At 40.1% G+C, this 19,512-nt stretch overlaps 1 protein-coding gene across 5 annotated transcripts in view; it reads left to right on the top strand.

Moving 5' to 3' along the window:
- The window catches only part of LDLRAD4 (low density lipoprotein receptor class A domain containing 4), a 564,232-nt gene that overhangs the window by 50,874 nt on the left and 493,846 nt on the right, over positions 1 to 19,512 (top strand). For 3 of the 5 annotated variants that reach the window (XM_090285860.1, XM_090285864.1, XM_090285862.1), the window contains exons 2-3: positions 16,618 to 16,705; positions 18,376 to 18,416. The gene's annotated coding sequence lies outside the window, so the exon portion shown is untranslated. The remainder of the gene's footprint in view (positions 1 to 16,617; positions 16,706 to 18,375; positions 18,417 to 19,512) is intronic. The other 2 variants (XM_090285861.1, XM_090285863.1) reach the window with 1 other exon arrangement.

Below are 19,512 nucleotides of genomic sequence, written 5' to 3' on the forward strand. Positions count from 1 at the left end.
CCCCAAGAGAGTTTGACTCAGGGGAGCTGAGATGGTGCCCAGGAGTGTGTGTTTTAATAAGAATGCTGGGAGAGGATCTCCAAGATGGTGGCCTAGTAAAAATGGCTTGCCTCCTCACACAACCACATCAAAATTAAACATATAGAACAACCATCACTCAGAACTGGCAGAAATCGAGTTGAATGAAGGTCCTGCAATCACAGAATTAAAGAAGAAACCACATCCATCCATACTGGTAGGAGGGGCAGAGATGTGGAGATGTGCAATGGTCTGGACCTGCACCCATGTGTGGCAGATAAAAATCAGGAGGGATATCTTAGGAGCAAGGCTTCCCAGCCCCACACCAGGTTCTGCAGCCCAGAATTGCAGAGCCAGGAAGATAAGTTCCCATGGCTTCTGGCTGTAAAAACCAGTGGATAGCAAGTTGGTGGAAGAAACTGTGGGATTCCCAGGCAGTTCCTCTTAAAGGGCCCTCACATGGATTTTTTTCAGACTCACTCCCACTGAGCTCCAGCACTAGGGCAGCAGCTTAAAAGGCAGCAGTGGCATATGGGGAGGAACTGAAGTGTCTGGCATCAGGGTGAGCACTTGGGGACAGCTTTCTTCAAGGCAGAACTGCTGGCAGAGGCCATTGCACCTCTTCCGAGCCCTCGCCCCACAGAGCCACAGAGCACAGTGGGCACCATATCTGAGACTCCATCAACCTGGTTCACAGTTTGCCCTACCCTGGTGATTCCCTGAGACTCCATCCCACCCAACTTACAGGCACACCCAAGTAGCTTTTCCATATGAATGACTTGGCTCATGCTTATGACCTTCCCAGATTCTCTCAAACAAGCAGCAGCTGACTTAAGTGAGACCCTGTACCTTGTTAAGTGGCCCCAGGCCTGGTACTAGCAGTAGATAGCCTTGGCCTCACTAGGGAACCTCCAAGCCCAGCACAAGAAGCAGCCAGCTGCAGATCGCTTTATAGCTTATGCCAAGTGGCCCTAGTCAGAGCATAAGTGGGCATCAGAGCCCTGCTGAAGTAAGCCCTGGTCTGTGGAGTGGGTCCATGCACAACTGGTCCTCCGCAGGGAGAGTAGAGATTGGTGGTGAGAGGTCACAGCCAGTCCTTGTAGCTTACTGGCCTGGCTAAATCCCACCTATTGACTGGCCAATAGCAATCAAGGCTCATCAATAAGAGGAGAGAGTACTCAGCTCACACAGAGGACACACCTCAAGTACCCAGTTTGGGTGATAGGGGAGGATGTGCCACTGGACCCCCACAGGACACCTACTACATTAGGCCACATCACCAAGACAGGGAGTCATAGCAGCTCTACCTAATACATAGAAGCTGCCAAAATGAGGAGACAAAGAAATATGGCCCAAATGAAAGAAGGTATGAAAACTCCAGAAAAACAACTAAACAAAAATGGAGATAAACAATCTTTCAGATGCACAGTTCAAAACACTGGTTATAAGGATGGTCAAGGAACTTAGTGAGTACCTTAGCAGCTTTAAAAAAACCAGCCAGAAGTGAAGGATACACTAATTGAAATAAAGAACAATTTACAGGGAATCAACAGTATAGTGGATGAAGCTGAGAATCAAATAAATGATTTGGAACATAAGGAAGCAAAAACAACCAACCAAAACAGCAAGAAGAAAAAGGAATTTGAATAAACAAGGATAGTATAAGGAGCCTCTGGGACAACTTCAAGTGTACCAACATTCATATCATAGGGGCCAGAAGGAGAAGAAAAAGAGCAAAATATTGGAAATTTATTTGAAAAAATAATGAAAGAAAACTTCCCTAATTTGGTGAAGGATATAGACATACAAGTACAGGAAACACAGAGTCCCAAACAAGATGGACCCAAAGTGGACCAGACCAAGACACATCATAATTAAAATGCCAAAGTTTAAAGAGAATCTTAAAAGCAGCAAGAGAAAAGCAGAGAGTTACCTACGGGGGAGTTTCCATAAGACTATCAACTGATTTCTCAAAAGGAACTTGGCAGGCTAGGAGGGATTGGCAAGAAATATTCAAAATGATGAAAAGCAAGGACCTACAACCAAGATTACTCTATCCAGCAAGGCTATGATTTAGAATGGAAGGGCAAATAAAGTGCTTCCCAAACAAGGGAAAGCTAAAGGAGTTCATCATCACCAAGCCATTATTATATGAAATGTTAAAGGGACTTATTTAAGAAAAAGAAGATAAAAATATGAATAATAAAATGGCAACAAATACATATCTATCAAAAATTGAATCTAAAAAACAAACTAAGCAAACAAGCAGAACAGAAACAATCATAGATACAGAGAATGGTTTTTGGCTGCCAGATGGGAGGGGGTACTGGGGGAATACATGAAAAGGTGAAGGAATGAAGAAGCACAAATTAGTAGTTACAGAATAGTCATGGGTATGTAAAGTACAGTATAGGAAATGGAGAAGCTAAGAACTTATATATACATGACCCACGGACATGAACAATGGTGTGGGCATTGCCTTAGGGAGTGGGGAGGTGCTGGTTGGAGGAGAGTGAAGGGACAAAAATTGGGACAACTGTAATAGCATTAATAAATAAAATATAATTAAAAAAAAGAATGCTGGACACTTTTGCTGTAGTTGGTCTGTAGGTCAAGTTGCAAGTAGCATTTACCTATACCTCACCCCCCTCTTTGGTTTAGAAACACAAAAGGCCATTTTGGTACAAATATTTAAATCTGCTACCTGGCTCTATTTTCATGAGTAGACCTCTGACTCCCTGAGGTCAGGGCATGTGTTTTATTTTTCCTGCATAAAGCCTGATACTTCAGACTCAATACTGATATCCGCAGAAATAATCTTGGAGATAAGTGCATGCCACAGTCTGTGGAAGGCACCAAACTCAGGGTTTTTCTTTCTCTTTTTTTTCTTTCATGACACTTCTGTGTCCAGAGTGGGAAGGATTCTGAGGGTCTCTGATGGCTGCCTTCTTCAGTTCTGGAATTCTACTGGGCATGGCTGAGAAAGAGTTGTTCTTTAATTGGCAAAATGATACTCTTAGATCAAAGAAAAGCTGCTGAAGTGGCCTTTATGTTAGGATGGTAGCTAATGATAACTTTCACATGGAGGGAAGGGAGCTGCTCTATAGGGAGGCCAGCCCTGAAGTCCTGGTTGGACTCCTGGTCACATCTCTGGAGCCCTGTTCCCACTCCACACCTTTGGGTTGCCTTTAGGGTGTTAGCTGTAGTTTGATCACAACCTCAGAGTCGCAAGTCACTAACTTTGTGTATAACTGAAGTGAACAGAATTCTGAGTAAGAACAATACTAAAAGTTGTGATTTTTATCTTCTAATGAGAATGAAAACCTTCTATGTTAATTGAATGATAGATCCACTTTCACATGGAATCTTTTCCTGTTATAACATCATTTTCTGAGTTGTGCTTATGTGTTGGCTATAATCAACAAAGTATCTGTGGTAAGGGGGAGGTTGGTAAAAATATTCTCAGAGTGCAATTCTGAATATAAAGATGACTTCTAAAATTGCAGAGCAGTCTTCTGTTATATCTATATTTGCACAATGTACTTTGACTTGAAAGGGCCAAATGAGTAAATGTATTAGAAACATTTTCTGCACAAGATTATGTAGAGTCATACACTTTTAAATTATCAGAGAAATGTTTGGTACTTTTGAAAACTCTAATTCCAGTCTATGGAGTTGTGCATGTGTGTGTGTTTCATGTGTGTGCACAGGTCTGCAGAATTAACTGTTACATAAGACTGACCTGTCTTACTTATTTTGAAACTAGCAGCACCAACTCCACCTGTCACACATTGTGGTGGGATTTGAGAAGAATGAGGATAGTTTTATCAGGATTGTGAAGTTTTCCAGGAGGATAGCCTATGTATACTAATTCACTTTCTTAAAACTACCTGTACAGTGTGTGCCTGCTTGAGAGGAATTGTCTGTTTTTGCTCAGCTCTAGCTCCTGCTGCCATATAGCTTGAGATGAACAAACCTCATTTCTAGCATAGTATGCAGCTCGACTTCTTCACTTGCTCGTTCTAGTACTTTGCTTCCTGGAAAGTTGAAGCCCACCCCAGGTGCTGGAGCTCACTTGGACTGCTATAATGGATGTCACCCACTCATAAACATTGTCCAGTGGCTTTTCTGGGGTCCATGGTAACAGCTTGCCTTATGATGAGAACTAACAGAGATAGTGAGTCACTTTTTTTCTGAGCTTTAATTTAAGTAATCCGAAGACCAGTGCATTCTTTCACCAAGCTTTTTCTATTCCTGTACTTTTCAATATGTGCATGGAGAGGCTTTCCTCTTAAGGCTAAGACCATAGTGTTGTGCCAATTTCCTTTGTTTTCATTATCACATGGCAGAATATTTTGTATCTTTGTTGATGGATAGCAGACAGTGTTGACTCTTTGCCTTTTCTCTCAGTCCATTCTTTTTCCTGTGCCTCAGTTTCTTCTCTCACCCTCCTCTCCCATTTGGTCCCCTTCTTGCTTTCTTCTTTTGGCTTGACCTTTCTTTCATCTCCCCTCTCCTTCTCGCTCCAGGCAGCCATTGTAATTGGGAAGTTGGCCAATCATATTGTGTGTTATAGTCTTGTGGTAGTAATTCTTTTCCTTTTCATGAAAATTCCAATTATTTTAATTCTGGCTAAGAGGGATTTAATTTCACCTGAGGATCTGAAAACATGGTGCTTATTGGTCTCTATACTCACATCTCAGTTTACTGTTGAAGACACCAAGCGAGGGATATATTTTAATAAGTCAGTGGTTGCAAAGTGTTATACTTTCAGAATTATCTTCTGTCTAGTACTTAGCGGCTGAAGCACACTGTGCTCATAGCTTGATTTTCCCCTGTAATGTAGCTTCATGCTTTCCCCCTTTTTGCTTCCCTTTCTCTTAATGTTGCCATTAATTTTAGATTGTACTGCTTTCTTAAAGGCTAAAGTAATGTATACAGTAAAACCCTAAAATGTTTAGAAGCTATGCAGTATTCTATCATAAACCTGTAAAAATTCTTAACAAAGTTAGCGGTTTGGAAGGATTTTCATGAGAACTCCTTCAACTAGAAGGTAGTAAATTCCTTAAAATAACTAAACTTTGGCTTATGACAAGGTCATTGTTTGGCAGTGTGCACATTTAAAAAACTTTTCAGAACTCAGATGAGGAAATGATTCTGAGCTAGTGTAGTGATTTAAAAAATAAAGATGAAAAATTACCATTTGCATTATTTGTAAAAAATTGATATCCTTTCTTCTAACTTTTTACCCTACATTCTGGATAATTTGGACCATACGAAGTACTAGAAGATTAGCTTTACATTTTTAAAAAAATTGAAATTGGTTTTTCAGAAGTGGAAATCTGGCATGAAGTATGGAAACTAGCAAATCAGTTTATAGTGTTCTGTGCTTCTTAGTTTAATGAAACCCACAAGAATGAGGAAAGACTGTATGACTCCAAATAAGAGAAGGCTGTACTAGTGTAGGTTTTGCTTTTTTATGGGATTATTTTTACTCTTATTAATTCATTGGCATGTAGAATGACATGTACAGACTTTAGTTGGTTAATAGTGGCCTCCAAATGGGTAGAATTTCAGCTCTAGAAGTTACATTTTGATGATCTCATATAGAAAATGCTGGTAAAGGTGTTCTAAGAATGGTATAATGTCAATATTCTTAGAAAATAAAAGAGGAGTGAGGTAATTAAAAAAAACTAAAAACTGTGACATAATGTAATAATATAAGCAATTGGTTATAACAGTCTTTACAATAAGACATTGTATTCTGAACTTGACCTCTAATGAGGTAGTATAAATGAGTATCTATTTTCAATTTAAATCACTGTAGACCTGCTGTGTCTGAATCTGTCCTGCTTTAGAGTGCAAACCAGTGCTTCTACTGGGCCTATTTTAATAACCACTTGTAAGTTTATCAAAGCAGTGAAAGCTAAAGGCAAAGATCCTTTAGTAGGAGAATGTGTTTTCAGTAAGTTACTTCAGAATACTCGATCCCAGACTTTATTTGAAAAGTTTATGCATAGATAGTACAGATAGTGAGTTCTATTTAGCTGCATCAGAGAACAGTTAGTGCCTTTCTGCTTTCTGGTTCGTCCACAAGTCTTACAGGGAAGTACACCCTAAGACCTCACCAGTAGAATTTGCTCTGTTCTGCAGGCTAGAAGGATAGGTAGCAAAGGGGAGACAGCTGATATTGTGCAGTTAATCATTCATTAATAGTTATTAGTTAATTAAGTACCTTAATTATTTAAGTGCCTAGACCAGTGTTTTAGAACTGCAGATCACAACTCATTGGTGGTCCATGAAATCATCTTAGTAGGTCACAACTAGCACTTAAAAGTGATCTGCAATAGGAGAGGAGATAGAATATAGTTCACATAGTAAGGCTAAGATTATTTTAGAAACTTAAAAAATGTTTTACATGTGATATGTATATGTATGAGGTCTGTCCAGAAGGTATCCAGACATGTAATATGAAAAATAGAGACATTTATTGAAGAAGATACAATAAACATTATACATAGGACAATGATACCTTGGTCCCCTTCAAAGCAGGCACCTTGGGACCACACACAGTTCTTCCAATGGCCATCAGCTGCCCAATTGTATTTTCTTGAATCTCATCAACATTCTGAAATCTCTTCGCTTTCAAAGGTGATTTTAGTTTTGGGAAAAGCCAGAAGTTGGAGGGCACCAAATCTGGGCTTTATAGGGGCTGAGTCACCTGGGTGATTTGATGTTTCACCAAAAACTTTGCATGAGATGTGATGCATGAGCGGGTGTGTTGTTGTGATGAAGCTGTCAATCACCAGTTGCCCATAGCTGCGGCCTTCTGAATCATCTGAATAGTTTCTATTGAGGAATGTTCAAGCTTAATGCAAAATTTGATGCAGATCTGTTGCTCTACTTGCTTAGTCATTTTGAATGCAGTGGATACACAGTACACATGCTCACTCAACAGAGCCTACCATCCCCAATGACTAGTACAGTGAAGTCATCATTGTTCACACATGTGCATTCCAGTCCACTCTCCTTCACTGCTAGGTTATATCGATGTTGTGCAAACCATTCTTGTCATATTAATAATGGCTGGACATTTTCTGGATGCCATTGATAGGTTTAAATATTTGGAATCCAGTGAGATATAGTTAAAACTAAATGACTTTGAACTTAATTTGATTTTTCAGTGTTGATTTAGACAACTTTAGGATCTTCTGTATTTTTGGTATTATCGTGGTAAATGTTAAGTATCTATGTGTAAATAAAGGAATGAGAAGCATCCTTTGATGTTATAGAATGCTCATTTCCAGGTTCTGATCTGAGGCTTGGAGTATAACCTTGACTACTTCACTACCATTGAAAGTATAAGAGTCCAGTTTTTACCTTTTCTCCACCTTCTTTCTCTTCCTGTGTCTCCAGCATCTGGCACTGGGCTTGGCATATTTAGCATCTGGTAAATCCTTATTGAATGAATGCATGGCTCTTTCAGGTGCTCCTCATTTCTCTTGAACAAAAGCCAAATCCTTACAGTTGTCTACAATCCCATGGGTCTCTGGGGTCTCTCTGACCTCATCTCCTGATACTTTTGCCCTCATTCAATTCATCTGTCCAGCCACCTGCTTCCTTGTGCTTGGACCTCTCCATGTTCCTCAAACACCCATGTATCCACTCTGCCCCCTTCCAGCCTTGGCTCAGATGCTGCCTTCTCAGGGAGCCTTATCTAGCATTGCCTCTCTCAATCCTGCACTCTTTGTCCCCTGCCCTGCTCTATTTTTGCCTTTCTTTATGGCATTTACCATTTCTGAACAAAGTGCTTCATATAACTGTGGAGTAGGTTTCTTGTTTGACAGTCTGCCCTGGTTCCACTTGCTTATGTCCCCCCTGGAACTGTTTCTGGCACTTAGCGTGCAGTCATAACAACCTGCCAGTGTACTGAAAGAGTTTTGAGTGTGGATTTTGATCTACTTTGGTTTCTTCCTTCCACCTTACGTGACATGGTGACTTTTCTAGTCTCTTCCTGGCATTTAGCATTTGCTCGACCACAGTACTAGGGATTCAGCGCACAGAAACGGTCCTCTTAGAGTTTCTTATTGAAATGTAGAATTGGGTTTATAGTTAATGTTAAATATTAATAGAGGTCAATAAAATATTGATAACAATTTTTTCTTTGGCTTATGAAAACCAGTCTTTACATTTTATTATAACAGCACATATTAAATTTTAGGTTTTTGAGAAATAACGATTTAGGTTCTTTTTATCTTCTGATAGTTTGTGTAGAAAATTTGGGACATAGTGGTCTTCAAAAGTATTGTTGCTTTGTCAGCTTGGGACTGAGTCTGCTGAGACTCCTGAGAAGTCCTGGCTATGGCTTTCCATCCCGCCTGTCTTTGGGGGTCAGGACTCTTTCTGCCAATGTGGTTCCATAGCCTCCTTGTATGTCTCTGCCTGTGGATTATTCATGGATAATGAATAATGGATTATTCATTTGGATAAGACCAAAAAGGTCTGAAAGAAATCTGCTTATTGGTGGATGACTTGCTGCTGTTTCCAAATGGAATAATACAATCTATTTTTGAAGATAATATTATGACAAAAATTTTCAAAGACATTGAAAAGGAATTCCAAAGAACAAAGCATTTTCAGTTTTTGATACCTTGGCTATTCTTTGTTTCTTATTATAACCATCTGTTTTTGATTGCTGTGTGGCTCTGCTTATAATATGGAATAGGGTTCAAATCCTAGCTTTGTCAGCATGGATGGACCTGGAAAACATTATACTAAGTAAGCCAGGGAAAGACAAGTACCGTATGATTTCACTCATATGTGGAATCTAATGAACAGACTGAACTAAGAAGCAAAATAGAGACAGACTCATAGATAGTGAGCTGACAGCTCTGGGGTGGGGGCAGTTAGGGAGGGTAGAGGGATGAAGCAAAAAGGAAAAAGAGAAAGAACTTAAGGACACAGACCACAGTGTGGTGATTGTGGTGGGTGGAGGTGGGTAGAGGGTGAAGAGGTTATATGGGGGATAAATGGTAATGGAAAAGTACAATAAAATTTTAAAAAATCCTAACTTTGTCTTTCAATATTAGTGTGACCCTAGATAAGTTACCTAATTTTCTCAACTCTGGTTTTCTCACCTGTCACCTGAGGATACTAATAACATCCATACAAGGTTGCTGTGATAATTAAATGGGATAACATACATCAAGTGCCAGGCTGGGTGCTGAGCAGATATTAAATGAACATTAGCTTTATTGTTATTATTATTATTACCTAGAAATGAATGACCAAATTTCCTGAGTAACTTTGTTTGATTTCTTCTCATCAAAACTAATTAAGTGTCCAAACAGGAGGTCAGAATGACCAGAGAACAGACACTTGTGCTGGAGTCCAGAATCCCAGATGTGCAGGGCTATTTCTTAGAGCAAGCCCGCCTCCCTCTTTGATGGGCATGTTGAGGGCCCAAGGCCTAGTGCTGAGTGATAGAAATGTGGGTCATTAGGTTGGTTATAATGCCAATGGCAAATGATCTGTCTTACAAGGTGGGTCCTGTGATAAGTGGATGCCAATGGCAGAGCAAGTTTCATGGTGGGGGAGACATACCTCTGTGAGTAGGTCAGGACCCTTCACTTCTGAACTCTTGATTTCTTCCTTACTCACACAGTGGGATGGTGCTTGAAGTGTTCTGAGTGTGAGAGCTTGTAACATGTGAAAGGTAAGAGTTCACATCGAGTCTTCCCCTGAGCCTGTTATTGTGGGGAATGCCAGATATGGAGATACATATATGATTGGGGGGATGCAGGGAAGGGAGTAGATTGTATAAAAAACAGAAAATATGAGACCTGTCCTTAAAAATTATGACATCTATTCACAAGGGTTGGTATTTTTGTGGGGGAGACCCAGGAGTGTGCAGAAAAACTTAAGTAACAGTGTGGAAACTGAATGAGGAGTAGTGCAGAGTGTGGGGTAACCTAGGAGGACTTTTGGGACTAGATACTTCTGGAATGAGTCAAATGTATCAGCATTTAGTTTCCTCTGAAAAGAAGTATTGCTGCTCTTTATATCATTTGAATAGATTAATATTTACAGTAAAATATTGAAATGGCCAAAAAGTCCTCATGGTTTTATTCATAAAATAGACATTTTTTATTTTCACCAATAACTTTGTTGATTTGGATATTTTGAGTATGTCAACTGTCTCCCATGTGGCATAACATTGATCTCAATTAATGTCTCAGTTTGATCGCTATCAACTTCAACTGGTCTACCCAACCATGGAGCATCATTCAACGAGAAATCTCCAGCATGAAATTTCACAAAGGACTTTTGACACATTCAGTCAGACACAGCACGTTCTCCACATACTGCACAGATCTTTTTTTGTGTTTCAGTTGTGTTTTTACCTTTCTTGAAATAATAAAGCATAATACGCTGAAAATGTTGTATACTTTCTTCCATCTTCAATATTAAAATGGCTGCACAAAAATTCATCAATTTGGTAAGTTTTCTTAAAAAGCACATGCTGATATGACAGCTGTCATAATACAACCTAACAAAATTGTTTCAAGTGAAGTTAAAGACAAATAAATGCTACTAGAGCCATCTTCTGGAAAAAACCAAATGGACTTTTTGGCCAACCCAATACTAAGACCCTTATTATCTCTTATTCTCTGAGATGACCTGCAAGGTAGATAACCTTATCTTCATTTGCCAGCTGCTGAGTTCAGAACTGATGTGATTTGCCCAGGGTCATGTAGGCAGTAACTGGGGGATCTGGATTTGAACCAAAGGCAGGCTATGTCTGTGGCTCTGCCTCTTCCAGCAGCTTAGTGAATATGTTCATGAACTTCCTGCAACAGTGACTGGGTATTTGATTCCCATTTTCACTCCTAACAGATGTGTGCTAGTATGCTTTAAAGAGTATAATTTGACCTTGAGAATTTCTTCTAGGGTGTCTGGGAAATGAGACAGCAGTGCTTGCTTAAGGAGCAAAAAAGGATCTTGATGTCTTCCAATGATTGTCAAGTTTTTTTATCCTTTTCAAGTACTTTGTGATCTTCTGTGAAGGCGTCAGCCTTGTCTTTTTTCCCTTGAGTGTGGAAATAACTAGGAAACTATTCACTGTTGGATGTGAATATCACTTAAAAGAAATCATTCCCCTTTTTATTTCCTTAAGGTGCTCTTTTTAGCTTTGTTGAAAATTCCCCTGCCCCCGCTTCCTGCTTATGCTATGAAACATTTGCTTCTCCTCCCTGAGACAACCCATCTTAATGTTTTTTACACCCCCCCAGCATATGTGTTTGTGTGCACTGTGCACAGGCTGCTTCAATTTTCCAGAAGCCCCCCCAGGCCACTGGCCGCCCCCAGGCCCACTGTGGTCTGCCTCCCAGCATAGCGTTGTCAGAGGGTGGCCTTGTCCTGGTTTCCTCATGGATGGCTCTGGCCTTTATTCAGCTTAACAGATGGAATTTACTGTATTTTGCAGCTGAAGAACTCAAGCAAACCAGCAAGGAAGACAGAAAACCTGTCTGTTGTCTAGCTTTCGGCAGATGGACTGTTTCTGCTTTAAGTGAAGGAGTTGAAGGGCAAGCAAGGCAGGGCGTGAAGGGCCCTGGCATGGGGACTTCGAAAATCTGTTGGCTGTCCTGCTGTCTTGTCAGTTCAGACCTCGAGGCTATTTCTGTCCTGTGCTGGTTGAGAGGAGGTGTGTGTGGGAGTCCACGTGGACCACCTTCATTCATGTGATGCACCCCCTAGGCGCTTTTGGGAGTTGGGTCTTTGAAGAGGCCAATCCCTTCCGCTGTACCCCAGGAAAGGCCCCTTGGCTGGTTCTCTGTGCCCCTGAAGAGATGATTTGCAGGTGTGGCTGCTGCCATGCCTTATTTCTTCCCAGGAAAGAATACATCTGCTTTGAAGAGGTCCTTCATTTCTATTTTGAGAACAGAAAAGTTTGCTAAAAGTAAGTCAGACAGCCAACAGATGGAGTCTGGCTTCGGGATCCTTCTCCTCCTTTCTCTGGGCTGGTTTAGTGTCCCTTGGGAGTTGCCTGAAGCTGCCCTCTCTGTGTTTTCCTCGATTGTGATTTTGAACGGTGCACCAATGAAATTGTTTCTTATGCTCTGTTAAGAAACAACTTGTCAGCCCTTGATTGTGGCCTGATGGCTGGACCCTGCGTGTGGCCACTGCCATGCTGGTGGTTTGCATCTCAGCCTGGGCTCTGCGGGGAGGCTTTTGGCAGTGTTTCTTGGAGGCCCCTCCGGCCAGTTGTAGCTATTGAGAGAGTAGATTCTTGTGCTGAGTACTTGGGCCACAAAAACACACCTGTGGTCAGAATTTCTTGGCATTATTTTACTCTGAAATAATTTGGCTCCATGAGAGAAAGATACCGAAACAAAAATTGTGGCATTTATGGGTTGAATGAATGCACACATGCATTTAATGTCTTGAAAATATACCTGATGCAAAAATCCATGCAATTTACTGCATCTGGGTTCATAAATAAGGACCATCTCAACAGTTCTGAAAAAATGTCGTAAAGCAAAAATGGTTCTGGAAGGAGGCCTCTATTTTCTTTTTTCCTTAATCTTTCTCTGTAACACTAAAGTACATTACCTACTACTTTGTGTTTTTCCATACACCAGTTTATAATTTCTATGAAATCTCTCTCCTCTTGTCTCCAGGGGTCATTGTGTTTTAAATAACTCCACTTCACAGGACCCAGTTACTAACTGGAGCCTGTACTGTTTCAGAGAAAGGAAGGAAGCATGTGGCCATGTTTCTCTCTTAACCTTTGTCCAGAGCAAATGCCTTCCTTTACCTAAAGGAGAAAATGAGAATGTTGTGAAGAATAAATATGCCTCACTTCCCTTGTTGTTTTTCAGTCTTCTGCCATCCATGTATTCCCTTCTTGGTGCAGGGTAGGTCTTTGCTGCATGTCACTTTTGAGGAACACTTTGCCTCTTGCTCTGTGTCTCACCAGTTAGTTCATGATTCCCAAACTGCATCCACTGAACATGGCATTGAGGAGATAGTTTGGGGTTAGTGAGATCGTCAGCTCCCCAGGACCATACTTTATCACTTCGGAAAGCCATGTGTAGATGCCTCAAACACTTTGAGCAGCAGAGTATGGCATGTATGAGAGGAACTCTGCCAGTACCTTCTGTGAGTGCCTGTGAGTGCCTGTGCTTATTCTCTTCAGTGCCTTTTTGTCAAGGGAACCATTCTCTTGAAAGCTTAATTTCCTTTGTGGGGCATAACATTAATACTCAGTCTTCTTTCTTCGAAGCACTGGACTTTGTGTCAAGCTGTGTTTTGTGAGATAATGGGAAAGGCATGCATTTACTAGAACTGAGGGGGAAGGGAACTGAGTTGAGTCTATGATCTGGGCCTATTACTTCCTCTGCATGGGTAGGGGTGTCAGTGACCCCTCCACTTCCCTGCTGTGGGTCATTGGCTATTTTCACACATAGTGCTAGCCCAAGAGAGTTAAAATTATGCTAAGAAGAAGAGTAAGTTTATTGAAATTCTCTGCCTCATATGTCACGGAACTGGTGCTTTTAGTTTTTCTTGGCTTAATGTGAGAACTGCTGCCTGAGAGACGGTGCACCAGGGGATGGATAAACCTTGGAGATAACGTTCAGGTTTTCTGAGTGATTTATAAGGGAGCGGGAATATATAGTAAGATCCTGAATGTAGGTTTCAGGAGAGCATGATCGGTTTCTGTAATAAATGATGTTTTTATTTTGTACTCTCTTAAGTACTTTCACTGATTTGACTGTTTTAAAATATCCCTTTTAGTAAACCAGTCTTTAAAAAGTCTAAATAAAATAAACACAATTTGAGTGACAATCTTCTTTGTAATAAAAAGCAATAATTTATCTCTTAAGGATAGCAGAAACAATATATTTATGTATTTAATTTTTATTTTACACAAGTTAAATAAAATCCTGCTTAAAAGAATTAAAATTAATCAGTTCCAAAGTTAAAAAATCTTAAAGAACTTTAGAAATAGGTTTTAAGAAAGTTGGATTAACATTTTGTTTTAGAATTAGAGCTGGGTTATTTGACCTTACAGGTTTTTTCATTTTGATTGGGAATAGATTACTGATATGGATGGAACATAAAGACTGAGTCACAAATTCTTTTTTAGAAAAATTTCATAGGGAATTTTTTGTTTTTGACCTTTAGCTGTTAGATAACTAAATGCCAGAGAAGTAGCAAGGATTTTTTGGCAAAAAAACTACTCAGCAACATTTCTAAGCATTGACTCAGGTTCATAAATAACATGAAATAACCAGTACTGAAAAATTGTGTATCCATCATTTGGGGGTAGAGCATGAGGCTAAAAGTGTCTTCCACCTATTTTGAGATTAAGTTTGATGTTCTAAGCTCTGCACTAAATGCTTGTATGAATTCCATTGCTTTGGCTTTATTGCAGTAACTAGAGATTGACAAATCATAACTCTTTTAATTTAGCTTATTTAAAAAAAGTGTTAAGGGCCTCCCATGTGCCACATACTCTGTCAAATCTTGCGGATTCCAGAATGATTGATATGTGGCTCTTGCCAGTAAGTTGCTCATAGTCACGTAGGTTAAATGAATTTTCACTTATGGATGGATGAGGCAGTGAGGAGGGCTGTTCTGATGTACAGTTATACATGCATTTAATACATACATATTTTATATATCCCCATATTTAATTAATTACTGAATTACATTTATTTTCTGTTGCTGCATAATAAATCACCGTATACTTAGTAGCTTAAACCAACACCCATATATTATCTCACAGTTTCCATGGGTTGGAAGTCTGGGCATGGCTTAGCGGTTCTCAGCTCTGGATCTCAGAAGGCTGCAATCAACACTTTGGCCCTGTTGTGTTCATATCTGGAGGGCTGAATGGGGAAGAATCCACTTCTAAGCTCATTCAAGTTGTTAGCAGAATTAATTTCTGATGCTCTTGTTTTCTCCTAGGCTGTCAGCTGGGACTTGCTTTCAGATCTCAGAGGCCCCTACAGTTCCTTGCTGTGTGGCCCCTCACAAGCCCTGTCATGAAATGGTAGCTCACTTGTTTAAAACCAGAAAGTGAGTTTCTCACTCTCTAGTCTACTGAGATTGAATTTTATATATTGTAGCCTGATCAAGGGAGACATCTCATTACATTTGCATTATTCTGTTGGTTAGAAGAAGCAGGTCACAGATTCTGCCTGCACTCAAGCATAGGGGATTATACGAAGGCGTGGTCTTTTGGGATTTGCCTTTGAATTCTGCTCAGCACAGTACCTTTCTGGTTATTCCAGTGACCTCTGTTCCCAGGAAATTTGAGCATTCAAACGCTAGGAAGACTGGTGAGAACACTCCTAGTTGAAGAATAAAATCTCTCATCAGGAAAATCAGAAGTGGATTGTTTTCTTCTCTCAGTAGGTAGAAAACAAGAGGAGAAAGTACTGTCTGTAGGTTCACAATATCGATAGGAAGGAGTTACATACAAATAGCGAGATGTTTGGCTCATGTGTTCTGGTAGACCTCCACAGGAATCTCACAGTATCCTCTGGCTAGACATAGTCATTTTCTTTTTTTTAAATCTGAATGTCTTAGCATTGGCTGATCACTCAGGAGTGACATATGGCAGCAATACGCTTTGAGGGACAAATCTCCTGGAGAGTACACTACGGCTCATAAGCTAGACAGATGGAGGCTTATTCAACCTTGGACAGGGGTGTAATCCTACACATTGGCAGGCTGGGAGCTGAGAGGAACTTCTGGTATCTGAGGCAGAGCTAGCTGACTGAATTTACCTGAAACTATTATACTTCGTAAGGCATAAGGTAGTCACCTGATATGACCTGGAATGGCTTGATACATAGAGTATACTTGTCAAGTTGGGGTGAGGATGCAGGTGACAGATTGTGTGATCTGGCAGTGAACAAAGTGTAGAGCACTAGATGGAGAACGTTCTACCAACAGAGTGGAGGGCAGGTATAAAGACAGCCTTGTAGACACAATCACGGATGTTATCACCCTAGCTAGATCTTCACTAAGCAGGGGTCAGTGTTGTTCCCACAAAATTAAAATGTATTTCATGGGAGGAAAAAGGTGTGGCTGGGCATGCCTTCCCTTTCAGTTAAGGATTGGTGAATCTGTGTGGTCACTAGATAATTTGGATTAAGAAAGAAAATAGTCTTTTTAAAGCCATGCTTAGTATGTTTTGATATAAAAAAAACCTTGAAATCCAATAAGGACATTGTCCATTATTTGTTTGTAGCCCCTTGAAGAAAAAGCCTGTGTGTCTGGAGGAACAAGTGTGGGTCCTTTGACTGGAAGATGAGAACTTGGTGCCCCTGAGGCTGCTTGAGAGCTGACAGGGGGATTTTTGTCCCCAGTTCAGTCACATCCCTTACCCCGAATCTTTCACTCTAATTCCCTCTTCCTTTTCTTTATTATTTGATCCTTATTTTTGTATTTTTATCTTATTCATTTTTGTATTTGTGCCTTTAATTGTGACAGTACTCAAATATTTTTTTGGAACTTGGGGAAGAGGGTGGTGTAGTAAGCAAAACCAGTAAATGGTTCACCAAAATTCTTTATTTTTCTTTTTAGCAGTTCAAGCTCTACATTTGTAACATCAAACTGCTGTCTCTTATATGACCATTTCAAGAATTGACATCAGTTTTCATATAGCTTAAAGGTGAGTAGAACTTAAGACTATTCTTTTTGATAATGTTTGTGAAGCCGAGCTTGTAACAGCAATAACCATCTGAGATGTTGTTCTTCTCAAGAAAGTTGTACCAAGTTCTAGGTGTAAAAACTATTAATTTAGTTTTTTCTCATAGGAACGTTGCATGATATCAGATTAATCATGACGTTTTTGTTTAATAAACAAGTATATTCACAGTGGGCTGGGAAAAATATATATAATAAATATTTTTACATTTACTAAAATACGTGAAGAAAAATAATTTTACTATTCAACTTGTATTAATTGCTGATCCTGAGCATTTAATGCTCAGATAATTAAAAATATTTAAGATAAAGGGATTCTTTATTTCTCATTCTAAGTTCTTTGTTTTGCTTGGTTTCTTACTTCATAAAATGGGAGTAATAATGCGGTTGCCATGAGAAATAAACGAGCTACCAAGCTTAAAACAGTACTTGGCATATAGCACACACTAAATAAATGGCAGTTCTTTTCTCTTTCTCAACTATTGTGCCACCAAGTGAGCAAGGAGGTTTTACCTTGTACTGGTAGCACACATGGTTTGTACAATGAAGTGGGGGTTGACCTCCTAATTTGCTGCATTTGGTTTTAGGTTTTTGTGCCTGTGTGCTTACTTTTGGAGCTTGGGGTGTGAGTGACCAGGCCTTGGGGCTTCTGGAGGTAGAAGCTTAGATGACACCTATGTGTTTTGGTTGTCTCTGGACATCCTCAGACTTAAAGACTGAACTGGAGCCAGCCCTAGTGGAGGACGGTTAGTGAAGGTGCCAGGAGAGCGCCAGAAGCATCCTGCTCTGCCTCAGCCTGCCCTCCACCAGCTTTTCACCTGGACAGGCTTCCTCACTTCTCTGTTCCTCTGTTTTGTCAACTCTTAAGAGATTTTAGTGATTGCAGTTTTAATTGCCAGGCTGTGGGGAGCATCAAATGAAAATATATGAGAATCTTCAGGAAAGTAAGAAAGTCTGTAAATATAAGGTGCAACTTTTTCCTAAATTTTTAATGTTCCAGGTATAACTCATTGTTTATGCTAAATCCCTTACTAGTATATGAACTTTGTAAGGTTAAGAATTGTCCCCTCCTTCACACTTACTTTCTTTCTCTAGGGCCTAAAACACTTCCTGGTAGGTAGGAGGAGTTCGTAAAACTTTTGTCCAATGAAATGAAGTGGTGAAGATCCTTCCTGGAGGCTCATTTAACCTTTTTATTTGTGGTTGCCGTTGGAAATAGATGAAGCAATTGAAAAGTCAGGAGGAATTTAATGTGCTTCCTTATTGAGGCACACAGAAACTTGAATTTAAATGGACTTCTCACAGTTTAGAACCTTCCTAAAATTATAGGTGCTAAGAAGCACAAGGTATGTAACAAAGCACACTCTGAGTCAAAGTTGGGTGCAATTCCTCCCTGTTGCTATGTGTGCAGTTCACGTGTTTCTTTCCTGAGTGGATTTCACTATCAGATATCTGCTCATGTGCTTCCTGCCTGGGTGGATTTCACTATCAAATATCTGCAAACTTGGAGCCCATTCAATGGGCTCTCAGGGTGGATTGTAAGCTTTCCCAGGGAGCACTCAGGTTGTGCACTTCATGAATGGTTAGTGACCAATGAAATACTTCTCATTCATGTGATTCTTTATTACTTGACAGGGCAGCATGATGCTTGAGAATCCCTTATCTTCCCTGACTTGGTGAGTGTTGATTAGTTGGGCTTTTTTTCTTCCATAATGTGGCATACGCATCACCAACTTAAAGTAGAGGTGACAGCTCATCTTTAACAGGGCCAAAGAGAGTATGTGCCAGTTCAGTGTCTCCTTTGTCATCTCAGAGGCAGTCCTCTTTGACTTTACCCAAACAAAAACAAAAACTGTCTTTAAGTCAAATGTTACTGAGTAACGGAATACACTGCTGGACTATGCCCATAAGGACTGTGCAGCTTATTTTACAGAATTTCAACCAAAGGAGAAATAATTCTTGCAAATTACATAGGTTCCCAATTTTCTCCCATATATGGGGGTATGGCCTTCTGTCAGCTATTTTAAGCAAGTTTCAAAATTGGTAATGGAGAACTTATTCTGAACTACATTAGTGTATATGGGTTTTAAATACAAAGCTACACTGGTCCTTCTGAACATGAGAGCAGTTAAAGAACAGATCCCTGCCTGCACCTCAGCTCATTTTCAAGCTCATACTTGGATTCTGAGGTGTTGTAAGAACTTTATCACGTCTAAAATAGGTTCTTAGAACTGGCTATCCTGGAATTTATATTTGCTCTATTACTTGTAAAGTCCTGTCCCTTAGAGCTCACAGCTGGACCAGGAGATGTTTCTAAGTCTGGTAAGATGGACAGGTAGCATTACCACTCTGCTCTGTTTGCTTGGCTTGGAAGGTGCAATGAGGTCTGAATTTTTGCATTAACTGCAGAGTGTGCCTGTCTTACTGTACACTGAATTGTTTGGAAGTTGGTTTTAAGATGGGGCTGTGTCCCCAAGTTTAGTTTGTTATTACATGTATTTTAAAATTTCGACCGCCTTAATAAATCTGAAGACAGATGCCTTTTTTCCCTGTAACATTTATAAGGTGTAGTCAGAAACACACCTTAGCCTCAGATTCTGTCCTTGACATTTTTATCCACTTCATTTCTCTGGCAAGTCCTAACGCTCTCTGAGTCTCAGGTTTTTCTCATATTTAAACGGGGTAACATTTATCTTGTAAAATTCCTGTGAAGGTGCCTAATTCGGCATTTGAGTCCCAGGAGGCGCCCAGGAAAATGTTAGTTATCATTTC

Source organism: Furipterus horrens, unplaced genomic scaffold (genome assembly GCF_987537825.1).
Source record: "Furipterus horrens unplaced genomic scaffold, mFurHor1.1.pri manual_scaffold_8, whole genome shotgun sequence".
NCBI lineage: Eukaryota > Metazoa > Chordata > Mammalia > Chiroptera > Furipteridae > Furipterus > Furipterus horrens.